The following is a 19,444-nucleotide window of genomic DNA, read 5'->3' as shown; positions in this document are numbered from 1 at the left end:
GAAATGGCTAAAGTCAATTGAGGGAGGAGGAAATGAGATCACAGTAATTCATACATAATATACAACTTGATGACTTGAAAGACAGTTAGTGTTGACTTTAAGGGTGTGTGTGTGTGTGTGTTTTCTAAGGATATGAATGAAAGTAAGATGTTGCCTGATTATGTTGCAATGGTGTTCACTGGTTAACAAGTCTTCTGGAACAAATTTGAAAGCTGACTTTACTCCAAGTGAATTTGAGTCTAGGATGGTGGCAGTTGTTTTTTCTCTCTCTTATCTGTGTGTCTGGTCTATGCTTTTCGCTGTGTTTCTCACTCTTGTCCAGCTACTGTTGCAAATACCGTGCAGTTTTGTTTGCACACAAAAAAAGGACTGTGGAATCTGACGCCAGAAGCAAATGCCACTGGTATCTGAACTACCAGATTGTTTCATGTCTCGTTTTAATTGATGTTGCAGACAGAACATGGAGCGCAAAGGAGAATACACAATTTCATTTACCTCTATCAGTGTTTTTCTGGGCGGTTGATTGGAAAATGTCATAGGTGCTAGACAGGGTGGTGATGACTTTTCAATAAAGGGGAAGGATTGCAAGGGCTGGGCAAGATGGAAGAAGTTTCTCATTGTGCTTCTGTATTACTCTATGTATTATTAGTGCTGAGAATTATAGAGTAAAATAGGTCCTTGCCAGAAACTGGTTTTCAGTAGAATAGCTGAATTTGAGGCATGAGAAAGTTGTTATTACTTGCATTTTTACAACATAATGTCTTGTCAAGCTTTTAGGTTCGATTAATCTTGATAAATACATCTTGTTCCCCCGAGGAAAGCTGACAGAAATTATTATTATTTTGTTAGTAGTGATGGCAAGATGTTCCATTCTTTTTTTACCTATATTCTTGCTAAATGAGTGACGTTATAGGAATAAGTGAATTTATCCGTATCTTGTTATTTTTTATATGCTGTATATATATAAATGCATGCCCTCACATTAAAGTGTAACTTTAGAATCAGTTGCTGTAGATACCATTATAATGCATTTTCATCTCAAAGTTCTTTGGATATAAGCCAAGGAGATTACAACAACACTGAAGTAATGAAACAATTAAATAGCCACATATAAGACTATACAAAGCAATACAGGACGTCATAAAATCAACAGCTGCAATTCAGTTCAAAGCCTTGGGGCACAGGAAGGTCTTCACTGTGCCTGTATAAAAAGGACAATGACACAAATACAGTGGTACCTCTGGTTGCGAATTAATTTGCACAAGGGTGTAGATTAGACAGAGAGACTGGGCCCAAGGCCACTGAGGGAGCTGGCTGAGTGGAGATTTGAATCCTGGTCTCCCACATTGACTCCCATTAACATCCTAGCCAATGCTCAAGTACAGTGGTAACTCTGGTTACGAACTTAATTCGTTCCGGAGGTCTGTTCTTAAGCTGAAACCGTTCTTATCCTGAGGCGCGCTTTCGCTAACGGGGCTTCCTGCTGCGCATGCGTCTCTGGCGCGTGATTTCTGTTCACATCCTGGGGCAAAGTTTGCAACCAGGAGCAGCTACTTCCAGGTTAGCGGAGCTCATAACCTGAAGCGTTCGTAACCAGAGGTACCACTGTATGTTTTTTCTGCCCAGACACTAAGGTCCTGCGCCGAGGGCCTTCTAGCGGGGCTTGACAAAATATAAAATACATAAATCAATCAAAAACCATAAAACATTAACATTAAAGCAAAAATAACTGGCATTCCAGTCTAACAATCAGTCCAAAAACTTTCAACTGAAACACATTAGATTAGCATGTGTTGAGCCGACACCTAGGAGTGATTTATGACAGGCAACTGAATCTTTGTGGGAAGGGAATTCCTCATCCAGGTTTCCATAACAGAGAAAGTTCTTCTTCTTGTTATTGTACCACAAACCAAAGGTCTCAATGGAACTATGAGCAGGGCTTATCCCTGAGATCTTAAGACATGGGCTAGCTGGCAATACAGGAAGAGGTCCTTCAGAGCAGAAACAATTTAGGGCATGCACGCATGCATGTGCATGCGGACGATTATTTGGCTTTTGATTATTATATAATTTTCTTTCTTTCCTTTATTGGCAGATCTGTCCAGAGCTACAGTTTTTGACTCCTGTGAGACCTGAAGGAAAAAATGGTTACATCAGTCTTCCTTCCTTATTTTTAGAGCATTTTATGGTATTTGAAGAAAACCTGAGGTTGAGTCTCTTCCCAGTGCTAAAGTTCAGAGATTGTCATATGACTCACTGCAGGTAAGAACTTGTTTTAACTTGTTTGCTTTCTGAGGAGTGTTTATGCAGTATGTGGGTAAATAATGTTATATTTCTTTTTTTTAAAAATATATATTTCCAATATGTAATTTTTAAATAGCCCTTGGAATGGCAAACTAGTTCTGGCATTTCTTACGTGTTTCCATTAATGATATCCCCCGCCCCCGAACTCTCTTGAGCTATGTTTCAGAGTTAGCACTTATTGCTTGCCTTACTTTATTTTATGGGGAGACATTGGAATCATTGGTGATCCTATCTTCTATTAATAATTTCTCTAAACCACTGTTAAAGCTATCTAAGACAGTGGGCATCTTGTTGTAGGGGTACAACTGTTTTCCGACCTTAAAGCTCTTCCTTGTGTTGCCATACACAATTTAGGCACTTGTAGTATATATGTGACGGCAGGTTTCTTTGATGGCTTCCTTCTTGGAATGTCAGGGAGCCCCCTGATGTCTTGGTATACTGCAAATATTTTATCAGTAGTAGCTGAATTGACCATTGTTGTTGATTTGATGATCATACACGTGAGCGGGGGGAGTGTGTATAATAAGGTGGCAACGGATTGACCTGTGACACTCTAGATCAGCAGTTCTCAACCTGTGGGTCCCCAGATGTTGTTGGACTACAACTCCCATCATTCCTGAGCTCTGGCCTTGCTAGGTAGGGGTGATGGGAGTTGTAGTTCAACAATATCTGGGGACCCACAGGTTGAGAGAGGCTGCTCTAGATCATTCTCCCTAGAGATCATTCTCATGCCATTAATTTATTTACTCAAATTTCCCTATGCCGTTTGTTTGTTTACTTAATTTATACCACGCCCTTCCTCCCAGTGGAGCCGTGTTCATATAGGGGTGCAAGGTTTTCCCTAGGCAAATATTTGAGGCACATTTCATTCTTGTGCAAAGGCCATGTGGAATATATGATAACTATTTGCAAGCACTCACACACCTGTATGTCTCAGAGGGTAGTTTCCCCCCCTTGCTGTTATGTCCCATTAGTCCTATTAACACTGTAGGCAACATGCAGTCCCATGGGCCATACCCAGCTGCGTAGTTGTCAGGGCCTTTTACCCTGAAAGAATGAGATTGCAGTGGAGCTGCCACACAACAATTGGCAGCGTGGAGATGTACAAGCGGTGGCAAGGGTCTTGGCAGGCTCATGGGGGATTGGCACCTTGTTCTGCCTACCCCAATTGCCCATTTTCATGTTTCGCGACACTGGTTGCAGAATGATGTCTAAGGTTCTTCTAGCTGCTAGGTTGCTGCCGTTTTTACTTTCATCCCTAATTAGTCCATTGATAGTCCATAAACCAACTCTTTCGAGGAATGTTACAACTGTAGCCATGGAGAACAACAAGAAACAGCCTCAGCCATAAGAATAATATGACGCTTGACAAAAAAAAAAAAGTTAAGTGAATTTGGCGTTCGTGATTGTTAATGAGAAAGTGTATTCTGTCATGAAGCACATAACCAGCTGCATATGAAGGACTTTTTGTGTTAGTATAGATAGTGTAGCACAGGTTTAAGCTTCCCCTTAGGAATAATTTGATGAAAACATCTGCCTGCAATTTGCAGGCACCTGACAAGCAAAACCGAAGAGAAAATTTAATTATGGAAGCTAGATTCATACAATGTGGTTAAATGCAGAGAGCGTGGTTTAACAGTCCTTACTTAGAGGACTATGTGACCAGAATACTGAGAGAGAGATTGCCTGACTATGTTTTCAATACTTAAAAACATTGACTTTACTTCTGTAACCTCAATTGGGTGCTAATTATAGAGAATTTTAAGTTTTACTCTGGGTCTTCGGGAGCATGAGAACCTCAAAAGAATACTGTAAAAGGTTTGACTAGGCCGTAGGAGATTCAAATCCCTGGCCAGTCATCAAGCTGACCTTGGTTCAGTCACTATGTCTCTACCGAAAACTACCACACAGGTTGGCTATGAAGATAAAAACCACTCACCTTCCACTGAGGTGGAGGAAACCCTTCATCATCCTTTGAGCTTGTTGGAGAAAAGATGGGATAGAAATGTAATTTAATTTTAAAATAAGTTCGATTAGTGGTGGTGGTGAAGACCTGGAGAAAGGCTTCTGATGAGGATCCCAAGCTGAACTTGGCAGCACAGGCACCCCCAAACAAGTCACTACCTGACAACTGATTGCACTTTGTAGATGAGTAAGTTCAGCATTAGCTTGGGGCAGTGATGAGGTAACTGACAAACTATTTGCTGCTACCAAGACTCATTCTGAATCAGTCTTTGCAGGAGATGTTGGCATATGTGGCCTGGTTTGCATGCAACATGCAACCATAGTTAGTAAACCATGATTGATCATTCATGAGCACTTTGCCCCCCCCCCCCATTTCTTGACTGCTGTGTGAGCAGGGAAGCAAACTACATTGAGCAAACTCTGAGTTAGTTTTCCTCCGAACAAACCACAAGTTGACACCAATTTCTGTTATATCTGCAACCCCAATTTCTCTTAATCATTATGGCATGACCAGTGTAAAAGTTGTTTTGGGAAAAAGCAAACAGCCAAAAGAGGCACATGCATATGACATAGTTTTCTTTTTGGCTGCTTTCATATTAACAGGAAATATTTTGATTCTCTTAGTTATCGCCTTTCGAAGTCTTCAGGAGGGTATTTTTTGTGCCTCAGGAGTCTTGGCATCTGATTCCATTGATGGACCCTGTGTGCAAATCATTTCAAGTCCTGCAAAATGGAATGCAGGTTTCCACAATATTGATACCTACTAGGAGAAATAGAATCATAATATTGTCAAATGCAATTAACCTTAAAAACTCCTTGAAATCTACAGGATTGTGTTGTTCAATTCATTAATCTGAATTCCTTGTTAAAGGACGAGTCTGACTTTGATTAAAACTCCCAGCTTCGTTTTTAAAAGCTCTCCTTGAAAGCAGGAGCCAAATTCTCAAGGTTATTTTATCAAATATTTTGAACACTCCTATATTTAAATGAATTATTTTAACACTTAGAATAGTATTTTAATCTGCACTCAATAAAACACCCGTTAGCTTCTGAAAAATTGCTTGGCATTTGATGGGGGGGAGTGCAGCCTTTTACCGCTGTTGAGAAAAGAACACATTAAAGATGCATTCGGATCCCAACGGGTATTGATAAAATACTTCACCTGGGAACTGTTGATGGGATTAGCTGGGAGGAGGGGAGGGAGGGAGGGAGGTGCTTCGACAAAGGCACTTTGAGAAAGTGCCGAGCATCATCAAAGAGTATTGCTGTATTATTTCCAAGCAGCTTTTTTCAATTAGAAATTATTAGTCAACATAAATCTCTTAACTTTTTGGAAGTGCTTTAACAGCATGCATGTTGTAATCCTCTTTTCACCCCCTAGCAACATCTCATTTTAAAGGTTTTACATTTCTGTTTCACTGATACTGGTACATAAGTCTTCATATATTTATAGTAAGTTATTATGCCAGGACCAACTAATGGAGTGCTTTCTTTTTCTAATTATGGGGAAGGAATGGGTCCCGGGGGATACAGGCTAGATTGCCAGTAGCAGCGGCGGAGTGAAAACTCAGTAGGCAAATAAAACATGCTCATAGTGCGATGGGTTGGGCACTGCAAAATTGGCAGAAAAATACCATCAGTCTGTTGTTTTAGCTTCATCTTAGTTAGCAGAAGGGTCATTCCATATCAAGTGATCCAATTTTTTTACCTCATGTCATCCAATTTTCTTAGTATTTTATACACTAGCTGAATGATCCAAATCCAAGTTTAAAATCTAAAATTATTATTATTTATTTCATCCTGTTTTTGAGTTAGGAGGGGTTGAAATTTCAAAAAACAACAACGGGGGGGGGGAACAATTTTGGCCTTGCCGGACTACACAAGAACCTTCAGCCCAGAATTGAGATATTTCAAAACTAAAAATACCAAGCTCTTCAGAACTTTGCAGGCATCAATATGATATGTTGCATGATCGACTTACTTTAAAATTTAAAGATAAGCTGCAAAATTTAACGTTTTAAGAAGCGATTTAAAAACAAATATGATTTAAAAATTCCAAAAAATGTATTGGTCATTTAATATTTCTTTTATTTCATCTTGGGATCTTAATGGATTCACATTTTTTTAAAAAATACATTTTGTACATACATGTCTGCCTTATTGGGTTCTGTTTAGGATAAATGGGTCTTGTTGGAGTAAAATATAACAGAATAAACAAGACTTCAAACTATAATATCAATTACCTAGAATGTGAAAAAAGGTTGGGGGAAGGACAACATGTTATATTTTGATGCTATACTGTTCTGAAAGTCAGTAATACCATAAGGTGCACTTTGCCCAATAAAAGTCTGCTTCTGAATCAAAGTTACCAACTTGGTCTGGGGTCTCACTGCTTTCGCCTGGAAGTGTGCAGGTGTTTTTTGTCCAACAGCTAAAGAATGCCGAACAATATAGCCATGTTGGTCAGTACAGTGGTATCTCTGGTTACAGACACTTCAGGTTACAGACTCCGCTAACCCAGAAATAGTGCTTCAGGTTAAAAACTTTGCTTCAGGATGAGAACAGAAATCGTGCTCCGGCGGTGCGGCAGCAGCAAGAGGCCCCATTAGCTAAAGTGGTGTTTCAGTTTAAGAACAGTTTCAGGTTAAGTACGGACCTCCGGAACGAATTAAGTACTTAACCCGAGGTACCACTGTATAGGACGGAATATCCCCACAGCTTTTTTTCGGGGGGGGGGAATATATTGTAAGCGACATTTTTATATAAAATCCCATAAACTTAGTTTGTACTTCTGCGTATCAAATAACTTAAACTTGGTTCTTTGCAAATTAATGAACTTGTGGAAAAATTAATCTCTGCAATCTTGGAACCCTTCATTAACTTTCTTGGTGCAAATTATTCTGCCGCTGTCTGTACAGATTAAAACCGAACTGTCTGAAGGGGGAATAAAGAAAGTAATTAATGAAACGGAAAGATCACCTTCCTATTAGCCTAAAGTAGGGCTGATAACATTTCATATTCTTGGATGTTAGTATCAATATTCCAAGAGCTAGAATCAGATATTACATTGCTAAACCTGCTTGGAACTAAGGAAATATTCCAAGTGCCTTTTCTCCTGGGGATTTCAGGATCCATGCGTATGAAACAGAGATGTGTGAAACTGTTGATACATTGTCAGAGTTTCTTGTAGAGCAGTGGCTTCCAAACTTATTTGTCTTACTGCCCCCTTTTCAGAAATAAATAAAGAAAATAAATAAATAGAGGGACCCCCCCCCGTAAATCTACCTTCTTTAAGCGAACAAACAGAAAGATGCTGTGACAAATTTGTGTTCTTTTATCTATCTATATTTCTACCTATGTCCTATGACATAGTAAAGAAAGATGTTGTTGTAAATAGACAGGCAAACTGTGATCTACTTCCCGGGCCTGGGTGAAGCTGAAAAGGGTTCAGTCAAGCCCGGGGAAAACCCCTCACCTCCAGCATGAGCGCTGGATCCAAACGGCACCCAACCTGGCATTAAGCATCTTATTATTATTATTATTATTATTATTATTATTATTATTATTATTATTTACACCCCACCCATCTGGCTGGGTTTCCCCAGCCACTCTGGGCAGCTCCCAACAGAATATTAAAAACGTGATAAAACATCAAACATTAAAAACTTCCCTCAACAGGGTTGCCTTCAGATGTCTTCTAAAAGTCAGATAATTGTTTATTTCCTTGACATCTGGTGGGAGGGCGTTCTACAGGGCAGGCACCACTATTGAGAAGGCCCTCTGCCTGGTTCCCTGTAACCTCACTTCTCGCAGGGAGGGAACCGCCAGAAGGCCCTCGGAGCTGGACCTCAGTGTCCAGGCTGAATGATGGGGGTGGAGATGCTCCTTCAGATATACTGGACCGAGGCAGTTTAGGGCTTTAAAGGTCAGCACCAACACTTTGAATTGTGCTTGGAAACATACTGGGAGTCAATGTAGGTGTTTGAAGGTCTCGCCAGCGACTCCCAGTCGCCAGTCTAGCTGCCGCATTCTGGATTAGTTGTAGTTTCCGAGTCACCTTCAAAGGTAGCCCCACGTAGAGTGCATTGCAGTAGTCCAAGCGGGAGATAACCAGAGCATGCACCACTCTGGTGAGACAGTCCGCAGGCAGATAGGGTCTCAGCCTGCGTACCAGATGGAGCTGGTAGATAGCTGCCCTGGACACAGAACTGACCTGCGCCTCCATGGACAGCTGTGAGTCACAGCAGATGAAACATGTACGGACTGTTTTTCAGAATTTCCTTTTCTTCTTTATGCTTCAACCACCACTTTATTTTTATTCAGTGCCCCCTCCCATTGTACCTCAGGCCACTGTACTGTTCCCTGGGGGCAGTATTACCCAATTTAGGAAACACCACTATAGAGCTTTCTGAGGCTTGAATTAGAACTTTTAAAAAAGCCTGTAGAACCCAGAAAACACTTTCTGGGCCAATTCAAGGGTTTGAAAAAGTTTGGACTTCTGGTCTCCACTGCCCTTCCCTGATCTTCCTCTTTCCCCCTGTTGTCAGCATGGAAGCAGAAATGAGGAATGGAGAGGTGAAAATGGATGATGATGATGATAATAATAATAATAATAATAATAATAATAATAATAATAATGCTTTTCTTCTCTCCTTACATCCTCTACCCCAGGGGTCAGCAAACTTTTTCAGCAGGGGGCCGGTCCACTGTTCCTCAGACCTTGTGGAGGGCCGGACTATATTTTGAAGAGAGAGAAAATGAACAAATTCCTATGCCCCACAAATAACCTACAGATGCATTTTAAATAAAAGGACACATTCTACTCATGTAAAAACACACTCATTCCTGGAAAGCCCGTGGGCCGGATTGTAGGAATGAAAAATCACGGGAGAAGGCGTTTGGGCCGGATCCGGCCCCCCGGCCTTAGTTTGCCTACCCATGCTCTACCCCCATTCCTCAGCTGCTGAGATGCTGTGAACCGTGGTAGCTGTAATTCTTTCAGTAGCTCCTGTGGATTATATGCTTTGCCTGCACATGGAGAACTTGGGAGGTAAGCAAGAGGTTAAGCCAATAAGAGACTAGTAAATCACACTATGTCTTGAGATCAAGAAGAGCTACTGCTGGTCTGTGTACTGTAGACAATCCCTAGCTAGATAGCCCAGTGGTTTGAGTTTGTATAAGGCAGCTTCCTTTATTTTGTTCCTTCGTTTTCTTACCCACCCTTGTCATAAGGACCCAGGCTGAGTTGCAACAATGGAATCTGCAACAAACAAAACCATTGACAGGGATAAATGTGGCCTAGGAATAAGGGCCCAAGGCTCACGTGTCCAGGGACCAATGACAAGAAGTTGAAGACTGTAGTAGGGAACTGATAAGTTGTAGCAACAAGTTCCCACCCACCTACTTTTAAAGCCAAGGCGGGTCATGTCTCTATTCCTGTTGGAATGTCTAGTATGCAAGTGGGTGCTTTGTTTATGTCTTTCTCTGAAGACATCAGAACCCTTCCCAGACACCAACAGTACTGTCTCTCCCACAGAGCGTAGGTATACATCTCCTTCTCTCTACTTCCCATTCCTCCTGTCAGAGGCGTAGGAAGGTCAGGTGGTACCTGGTGCAGAAAATTTCTTGTCACCCTCCCCCCCCACACACATTGATTTATTTATTTTTGCCTGCAAAAATGGTTTTACGTTATTTCATATTTTCTTACAAAGGAAATAATAATAATAATAATAATTATTATTATTATTATTATTATTATTATTTATTTATATCCCGCCCTCCCCGGCCAAAGTCGGGCTCCTAACACTGGTATACCTAACACTGGTATAAAATCAAACAATAATTAAATTATCTCCTAAAAACATGTCAGAATCAAATTAAAGTCTAATTAGATGGCTTTCTGCAGGGTTAGGGTTGGGAACAGTAGGTGCTCCACGGAATTGAAATTTCACCCTTCACGACATAGGAAAACAGCCAAGTAAACAGCTATTTTTGTGGAGGAGGGTCAAAACATTAAGTGGTATGAATGAAATTTCATATATAGCTATATAATCCCTAGTGTAGTAAGATAAGACCTTTGGAGCAGGCATTTTAAAAATATATATATTATGAACCGCCCTTGATAATTTGTCACCCCCCTCCATGATGGTACCCCGGGCGGCCCACCCCCTCCCTTCCTTCACCCCTGCCTCCTGTTTCATGACATGCAGGTCACTGAAATACCAAGCTGGCCTGCGTTCCGTACACCAGTGCTTCCCCAACTTGGGTCTCCAGCTGTTTTTGTACTATGACTCCCATCATCCCTAGCTAGCAAGAACAGTGGTCAGGGATTATGGGGATTGTAGTCCAAAAACAGCTGGAAACCCAACTTTGAGAAACACTTCTCTACAATAACAAACATGTTCCTATGTTCAGAATCTTTGTCCATATCTAGACCTCTTGATTATGTGTGGGGATAGAATTTAGGCTTGAACATGCGTTGTGAACATACACTTTGACTTGTTTTATGATACTTCCATCACTGAATATAGTTTATTGCGTTGTGTTTTAATTTTTTGCCTCCCATTGTTGAAACTATGTGTGGGGACCGAGTGGATATGAATACCTGATGGGTGGAACTGTACCCTGAAAATATGCACCACGTTTTATTTAGAAGGAAACTGACCAATACAAATTGGCAAATGGTGGTCAATTAACAGCATATGGTCTAGAAGGGCTTCCACCTTGGAGACCGCACCTTCCTTTGCAGGGGAGGTCCCTTAAAAATGCTATTTTTGAACTGCTGGGTTTCTGTGTTGCCCAGAGAGGCGTTGAAATTGTGCAGATTTGCTTCCTCATTCTCAGTGCTTCTCCAGAAGAAAATGAGAAGTTATGTAGGCCAGTAGTAAAATAAAAAGAATGGGTAAAGTATATCAAGCTGGAGGGGGAAACTGCGACTTAGGAGATGAGAGGACGTCAACTAGTTTTGGTAAGTTCTCCTAATGTGTTCGCCAATTAATGGAATCTACCAGAATTATGCTGGTTGGTGGCTTTATTTTGCTTTCTTAAAAAGAAAGAGATAGAATTGAAGCATTTACACAGACTTGTTAGAATCTGCTTAATTTGGCATGCCTGCTTTTTCTTCAACGTTTTCTTTGTTTATACCTGTTGAGCTTTAAATTCTCAGGATATTGAATGTTTATCTGTAGTGTTTCAATTTTTTTTCTCAATTGAGAGAATGTATCTTTAACATAAGTGATTCAGCTTAATGCTTTTCAGTATATTATTTAATGGGCACAAGCAAAAGTTTTTACAGGTTTTTTGTTTTGTTTTTGCCGACAGTGTTTGTAGATTAGTCCCCGAAATGTTTTGTGGAAGTGTTTTCTGCTTCCGTGAGCATATCTATTTAGAATATTGATCTCTCTGATAAAGTCAAGGAGGGTTTCCTTGTTAGGAATTTTAAATATATATAATATTGGAGTCCTGCTCTGCTCTGGGTAGTGCAAGTAGCGCTTTAATATGCTTCTCTCCCCTCAGAAAGAGTTTGCATTTTGTTTAAGAGTGAGAGAGAACCGAGGAGCCATAAATTAAACAAATAATTGTCCTCCTGAAATAATGGATTTTCTTTCTTTTTTTAAGCATGGGGTTTCAGCCACATTCATGTGACTGAAAGGTTGCAGCTGAATCTAGTATTATAACTGCACATTTGTACTGATTTAATTGCAGGGTGCAAGCACATCATTATCCTTGAAAGCACCCAATGATACCCTGACTTTTTTTTTAATATATCACATAAAGAATCTCTTCACAGTAACGGCCATTAAGTCACTGGCAGTATGATGACAAGATTGCAGGGTTCAATTTCCTTTCCCTTCTTCCAAAAAGAAAAAAAAGGAGGAGGAGGAAGCGAGACTGGTGCACATGTGACCCATGAATCAGACAATGCCATGTGCTCCAAGATAAGAATAGAAAAGCTTTGCACACTTTTTATGTATATTCATTGTTTGACAATGTAATGTGTATAGCAGTCAATGTGGAAACTGAGAAAACCGCTAATATGCTGCAAACATTTAAACTCCCTAATTAAAAGGCTCCTGTGAACCCAAAGTGTTCACCCAAAAATGAGGCGGTGGCTGTGCCTCTGTATGATTCACTGCTTTCTCCTTCCTTCAGATCAGCTTGTACCGGGGACAGGTAAATTCTGCCGCGTTGCTTTGTCTAGTATGATTGGATCATTCAATCATTCCCGGCGCAGAATTATCTGCTATCAGAGGAGTTCACCATTGCACACAGCATGGGAATGACTGTAGTAAATTGGAGAGTATAGCTGTGCTGGCAGCTCTTTTGTGTGTGTAAGAGACACCACTCACCAATAAGGTGCCCATGGCAGCCATTTTTGAGCTCGGAGTATATCCCCTACATAACCTCTGCCTAGCCCTTTAGTTGCCAAAGACAAACCAGGCAGAGGCCTTTTTACAACACAGCCAGCTCCACTGTGGAGTAGGAGGGAGAGTCTAGCACAGGGGTAGGCAACCTAAGGCCCAGGGGCTGGATGCGGCCCAATCGCCTTCTAAATCCGGCCCACGGACGGTCCAGGAATCAGCGTGTTTTTACATGAGTAGAATGTGTCCTTTGATTTAAAATGCATCCCTAGGTTATCTGTGGGGCCTGCCTGGTGTTTTTACATGAGTAGAATGTGTGCTTTTATTTAAAATGCATCTCTGGGTTATTTGTGGGGCATAGGAATTCGTTCATTATTTTTTCCCCAAAATATAGTCCGGCCCACCACATGGTCTGACGGACAGTGGACCGGCCCATGGCTGAAAAAGGTTGCTGACCCCTGGTCTAGCACAGACTATGGGTCTTGTTGGCCTGTATGAGGTCTCAGTTGGATTTGGCAACTTCTTGAGAACCTATAGCTACCATAGAGAGCTTCAGGTAGCAAAGTTCACTTGGATCTGTCTAAGGCAGTGTTTCCCAAACGTTTTTGGGCAACGGCACACCTGTTTACCGGAAAAAAATCTCGCGGCACACCACCATTAAAGCCCCGCCCCGTGACGTCAGCGCGCAGCGTCACGCCGGGAGGGACACACAAAAGTGAACGTTTTTTCCCTTCCCCTTGCCGGGGTGGGAGGAGGCAGCAGAGCGAGGGACTGAGGGACGGCGGCAGCTGAGGCGGCGGCGGCTGTTGTGGTGGTGGCGGCGATAGCGGGCGGAGGAGGAGCCGTCGCCGGGAGTTGCTGCTGCTGCTGTTGCTGCTGCTGCCCGGACATGCCGGCCTCCTCCTCCTCTGCTGTCTCGCGCTCCTCCCTTTTGCGCGCGCTGCCCCGCCGCTCGGCACCACCACCGCGGAGCCGCCCCCGGCTCGACGCGGATCCTCGCCGCCGCCGCCTCTCGCCGCCCGACTCGCCCGCCTCCCTCCCACGGCACACCAGCCGGTGTCTCACGGCACACTAGTGTGCCGCGGAACACCGGTTGGGAAACACTGGTCTAAGGTCCCATTTTTGTCTGCGCTCTGCGGATGAGAGCTTTTGACTTGACTTTATCTGCTTGACTGGCATTACCTGACACAACTTGCCCTTTGCTTACATTGAAAAAACTCCACCGGCCTTGACATGACCTCACCAGATACTACTTGCTTCCCCTGCAATCCTCAAATGCCCACAAGGCAGGATACCCTTACGAGGTTATTGTAAGTGTTGCTGAGAGAATCTTTTGCAAAATTATTTGGACAATCAAAGCACCGGGTGTTACAGTTCTTCACTCAGTTCCATCTATTTCCTTCACTGAATACCTATACAGTGGTGCCCCGCAAGACGAATGCCTCGCAATACAAAAAACTCGCTAGACGAAAGTTTTTTCCGTTCGCGATTTGCCTCGCAAGACGAATTTCCCCTATGGGCTTGCTTCGCAAGACGAAAACGTCTCGCGACTTTTTTTCTTTGACTAAAAACAAAGACATGTTTTGTTTATAAAGTTAATTTATTTTCCCTTAAATTTTTGAACTGCTCTTTACAGTATGTGTGACTTTAAAGAGCAGTTAATAAACTGTTGTTGTACCAAATTTGGCTTTGTTTGGACTTTTTTTGACCATAGGAACACATTAATTGATTTTCAATGCATTCCTATGGGATTTCGTGCTTCGCAAGACGAAAAATTCGCTAGACGACAAAAATTGCGGAACGAATTAATTTCGTCTTGCGGGGCACCACTGTAATTAATGTTTCATTTATTAGTCCACCTCTATTCCAAGCTTCAGCCAGGTACCGTATTTTTCGCTCTATAAGACTCACTAGACCACAAGATGCACCTAGTTTTTGGAGGAGGAAAACAAGAAAAAAAAATATTCTGAATCTCAGAAGCCAGAACAGCAAGAGGGATTGGTGCGCAGTGAAAGCAGCAATCCCTCTTGCTGTTCTGGCTTCTGTGATAGCTGCGCAGCCCAGTGGCGTAGCGTGGGTTCTCCGCACCCGGGGCAAGGCAAGTAATTTGCACCCCCTAACCCGTGGATTTTAGCACTCGAGTCTCTTCCACGCCCCCCCAGATGTTGCACCAGGTGCACCCCCCACGCTACACCACTGCTCCCACCACAAGTCTTCAGGACAGCCATCCGAAGGCTGGCGGCGGGAGGAGGTCTCTCCGCCCCACCGCCAGGCTTCGGAGGAGGTCCGAGGACAGTGGGGAAGACACGCTGCGCTTCCCCGCTGTCCCGGAGATTTCCCTATGGACTTTCGTCTTGCGAAGGGCCGGCCAAACGCGCCCCCCCCCAATGTTGCGCCCGGTGCGGCCGGCACCCCTGGCACCCCCCACGCTACGCCACTGGCGCAGCCTGCATTCACTCCATAAGACGCACACACATTTCCCCTTACTTTTTTAGGAGGGAAAAAGTGAGTCTTATAGAGCAAAAAATACGGTAATACTGTATAGCTTTAAAACTTTTTTTAAATGGTAATTCATTTATAAATCATTTGCAACTTGCTTCTTCCAGCCAGCTAGGATTCTTGGAGCAGCTTACCACAAAAAATAATGACGACAATCTCATCATGGAGGCATCAGAAATAAAGTGAACTCTCAAAGGATCTCTGAGTGCCCCCAGGCTTATTATGGTCTTCAGTTGGACTTCAGTTTTTCTTTTAGCAAACCAAGTGGTCATATTTCACAATATTTGCAATCTGCTTCTAAAGAATGTTCTCTTCTTTTTGTTCTCAAAAATCAGCAACTCTGGAAATAAACAGTGATTCTTGCTCAGCTGCCTCTGATTCACTCACTGGTGAATCAGTTTGGTGACAGTTACAAGACTGGTTCTCTGATGCAAAATGTGGACATTTCAAAACACGGTTGTGAAGGAGAGAAGAGTAAAGTTATATTTTTTGGGGGGGCGGCATTGCATAAAAGCCTGATTATCCCCCCCCCTTTTCTCTAAAACTGTAGCTCTGGGATAGCCAATGTGGTCCCCTGCACCTGCTATTGGACTACAACTCCCATCATCCCTGACCATTGGCCATGTCAGCTGGGACCGATGGGAGTTGCAGCCCAACAACATCTGGAGGACCCCTGCTGTAACTTATCTACTGAAACTCTTATCACCTTGCCTTACTGCGCTAACACTGGTTGCACTAGGATGTAACACTATACCATGGTTTATTGGAAAGAGGGCTAACCTGTGGCCTTCCAGACATTACCGTATTTTTCGCTCTATAACACGCACTCGACCATAACACGCATGTAGTTTTTAGAGGAGGAAAATCTGTCGGCATGCCACCCGTAGGCATTCCCTCCATAACACACACAGACATTTCCCCTTACTTTTTAGGAGGAAAAAAGTGAGTGTTATGGTGCAAAAAATACAGTACTTGACTGCTATAATCCCTGACAATAGACCAAGCAGAGTTGGTCTGATGGGAGTCGAACAACTGAGTTAGCCACCCTGAGTTAGTGTTGTGAGGATGAACTGCAGTGAGCTTAGGCTCAGGTGCTAACCCACATGTCAGAAGTGCGTGCAGAAGCCAGGCCCTGTGACCAGGACTGGGGCCTTCCTAAGTTTGTTCTGAAGAGGCAAGGTGCGGCCCCACAGGTGAGGCCAATTGGTAACTCACAGCACCTGGTGGCAAGAGCCGGGAAGGAATATAAGGTCTGCATTTCCCTTCGGCTCTTTGCCACAGCAACACGTTCCCTGCCTTGCTGCATTTGGTTCCTTGACTCTTGGACCCTTCACTTCATTGCTCCTTGCTTCTTGATCTTCAGACCCTTGGCTTCTTGACTCCCAGTGCTCTGACCCTCGGACTCTTGGCTTCCCGACTCCTGGCTTCTGGACTCTCGTTCCTGCTCTCACCCCGCCATCTTGCCCCCGGTCCGGACGTCCCTAGCTGGGACTTCGATCGCCCGTGAACCGGACCGTGACACCACTCTTTCTCCAGTGAGGTCGTGAGGAAGAGTTTATAACCTTTTGCTTCTATTTTAAACTAACTGTAGTTCGCTGTGTCATCTAGATAAACCGCTGCTAGTCTTAACTATGTTAGTGGAAGCAATCCAGTTTGTTTCCAAAGCTGGCTGCTGTCCCCCAACCATAGGCAAGATTAACTGAAGTTTAGGGATGACAAAAATGTTAGAGAAGTGGTTAATTGAAAAAAATAAAGTGGAAGCTTCTTTGATCCAGCAGGCAGCATTGTAATTCCAGTTTTAGGCAACAATTCCATTTCAGGCGAGGGGAGTATATGAAACAACTGCACCTGATATTGGTTAAACTAGTTCAGACTGTAAATAACAAAGATTTTCTAGCTACGACTAGAGAAAGTTCTCTATGTGGCCCTCTGCCATATCATCTTCAGCGAAGGGAATCTTGTCCTTCTGTGGTCTAAACAAGTAACGTTTGTATTTCTTATACCAGTGGTTCGATACCTATGGAACCTTATGGCACAGAAAATACAACAGCAGAATCATATCACTATCTGCTTAGGAGTAAGTTCCATTAAGTTCAAAGGGCCTTACTCCCAAGTAATCATTTTGGACTGCAGCCTTTGTGTAAGAACTGGCATAGAGTTTGCACTACTAACCAATAAAGTCACTAGTTTGATCTCGCCTTGATTATGAACTCAATAGATAGCCTTAATATCGAACCACCTTGTTGTGTTATGGTAAAGAATTCAATAAGGTAATGTCCTATATAAATGTAAAGAAATTGCCATGCTCAATTAAAAATTAGGCTGATTTACTTGGCCAGTAAAATCTCTATCTCATACTGTATGAACTATCTAAATCAAGGTGAGGAGCAGATCTCCTGGTAATTGAAGATTTACTTAACTTATTGAAAATAGAAACTAGAATCCACATTCCTGAGAGCTAAATTAAACTGTATTGGCTTTGTGAATATAACAATATATTAAGCTGTCATAATTCAAATGGAAGCCACATTCATTAAAAACACCGCTCACTCCCATTAGTTTAAGGAAGCAAATAGTTTAATGATTTATATCAAATCATATAATTGATTTAGTTCTGCAGTTGGTGTTGGGCAAGATGGTGTAGTGCTTTCCGGTACTACTTTTATAGTTTTATTGTTTCCCATTTCATTCACTGCTTCTAAGACAAACGTTTTCATTATCTTTCCAATCTCCCTTCACAGAGAAGACTTCTATGACGGCAATGTAGTTATAAGTTTAGAATTAATTATGCATCAACTAACGATTTGCAGAGCCGATATCTCTATTCACTTAGGACCAAAATTAACTTAAGATGTCTTCCTATTATATTTCATCTGAATGCTGCAGCTTAGTAACTAAAACTAGTAATTGTTGAGCTTAGTTGCCTCAAGGCAACTCCTGATGCTGTCAAGGACTCTTAAAAACACATGTAATGGGATAAGAGCATTTCACATATGGCCATAAATACTGCATGGTTTTCCTTTAAACAAAGCAAAAAACATTCCACATAAAGCAACGAATGAATCTTCAGGCAGCATCTGAGTAAGAACTTTGCACATCTGACTTGCAGGATCGCAGCTTTATGTGCTTGGTGTCCCACCAGCATGCAACTGCACAAATTAAATGCACACAAGGCAGAATGCTTAAGAGCTCCAGAAGGCTCCTGCAAGATCTCGCAGGAGCCTCCCAGAGCTCAGTAAGTAAGGTGGAAAACATGTGGGAGTTCTGGCTATACGTGATTTCAGCTTTTTGAGCAATTCCTGGAGCCTAACTATGGAACCCAAGTCAACTGTAGTGCCATTTTAGTCATCAGCACAATTCTGTAAATTGGTTAAAACCTCAACCATAGACAACACCAGAATTCTGATATGGTCATCAGTTGTTGCTGTGTATCTCAGCACTTCGATTTTATATATTTATTTCACTTGTATAATATTTTTATAATAAATAAATCCAAAACTATGTACGTTGAGAACTTAGCTCTTGGAACCTTAGGCTTTGCCAAATGATAAATTCATAATGCAGTAAGAGATCATCGCTTATAGAATAATATATTTTTGACATGCGCTTTTCTTGTGTTTTAGTAGCTGCTGCAGCTTTTTTGAATTTCTAGACTGCCCTTCACCCAAGGATGACAAGGTAGTTTATAATATAAAAACACAAAAATACATAACACAGTAACAAACAAGAACAATAACCTCTATAAAACAACACCATCAAATTGTCTCAAACTGCATCCTTCGTTTACCTTCATCTTAGTTTACTTTGGGCACGGATTGTGAGCAGCTTTCAACTAAGTTTTACTCAAGAATAGGCCTTCTTAAATTAATTGTTCTTCCATAGGCATGTTCATTAATTTCAGTGGATTTACTCTGAGTAAATCTTAGTGGTGTACCATCCTATGTATGCTACCAGAGTTACGGGGCTAAGGCTGAGGGCCACTTCAAAAAAAGGTCACATTTTCTATGTGGAAGTGATTTCCATGTAGGAAATTGTGTGAATGCAAGAAGCAGATTAATGAATGACTTGTATGCTTGAAAGCTTGGCTTTCAAAAATATATGTGTACATGGCAGTGCAATAGTTGCCCTTATATATCTACATGTGGCATTTATACAGTTCCCTGCACATAATTAACTTTCCTATGGAAATAATAATAATAATAATAATAATAATAATAATAATAATAATAATAATAATAATTATTATTTATACCCCGCCCATCTGGCTGGGCCTCCCCAGCCACTCTGGGCGGCTTCCATAAAAACCAGAAATACAA

The 19,444-nt window shown here is 42.0% G+C and overlaps 1 protein-coding gene across 3 annotated transcripts in view; it reads left to right on the top strand.

Moving 5' to 3' along the window:
• PLXNB2 (plexin B2) overlaps positions 1 to 19,444 on the top strand; it is a 347,353-nt gene that overhangs the window by 89,443 nt on the left and 238,466 nt on the right. For 2 of the 3 annotated variants that reach the window (XM_082242442.1, XM_082242443.1), the window contains exon 2: positions 2,096 to 2,262. The gene's annotated coding sequence lies outside the window, so the exon portion shown is untranslated. Of the gene's footprint in view, positions 1 to 2,095; positions 2,267 to 19,444 lie in introns of all 3 variants that reach the window. The other variant, XM_082242444.1, reaches the window with a different exon arrangement.

Source organism: Podarcis vaucheri (assembly GCF_965113315.1).
Source record: "Podarcis vaucheri genome assembly, contig: SUPER_10_unloc_1, whole genome shotgun sequence".
Taxonomy (NCBI): domain Eukaryota; kingdom Metazoa; phylum Chordata; class Lepidosauria; order Squamata; family Lacertidae; genus Podarcis; species Podarcis vaucheri.
The sequence above is the reverse complement of the archived record's forward strand: the minus strand, read 5'-3'. Positions and strand labels throughout refer to the sequence as shown.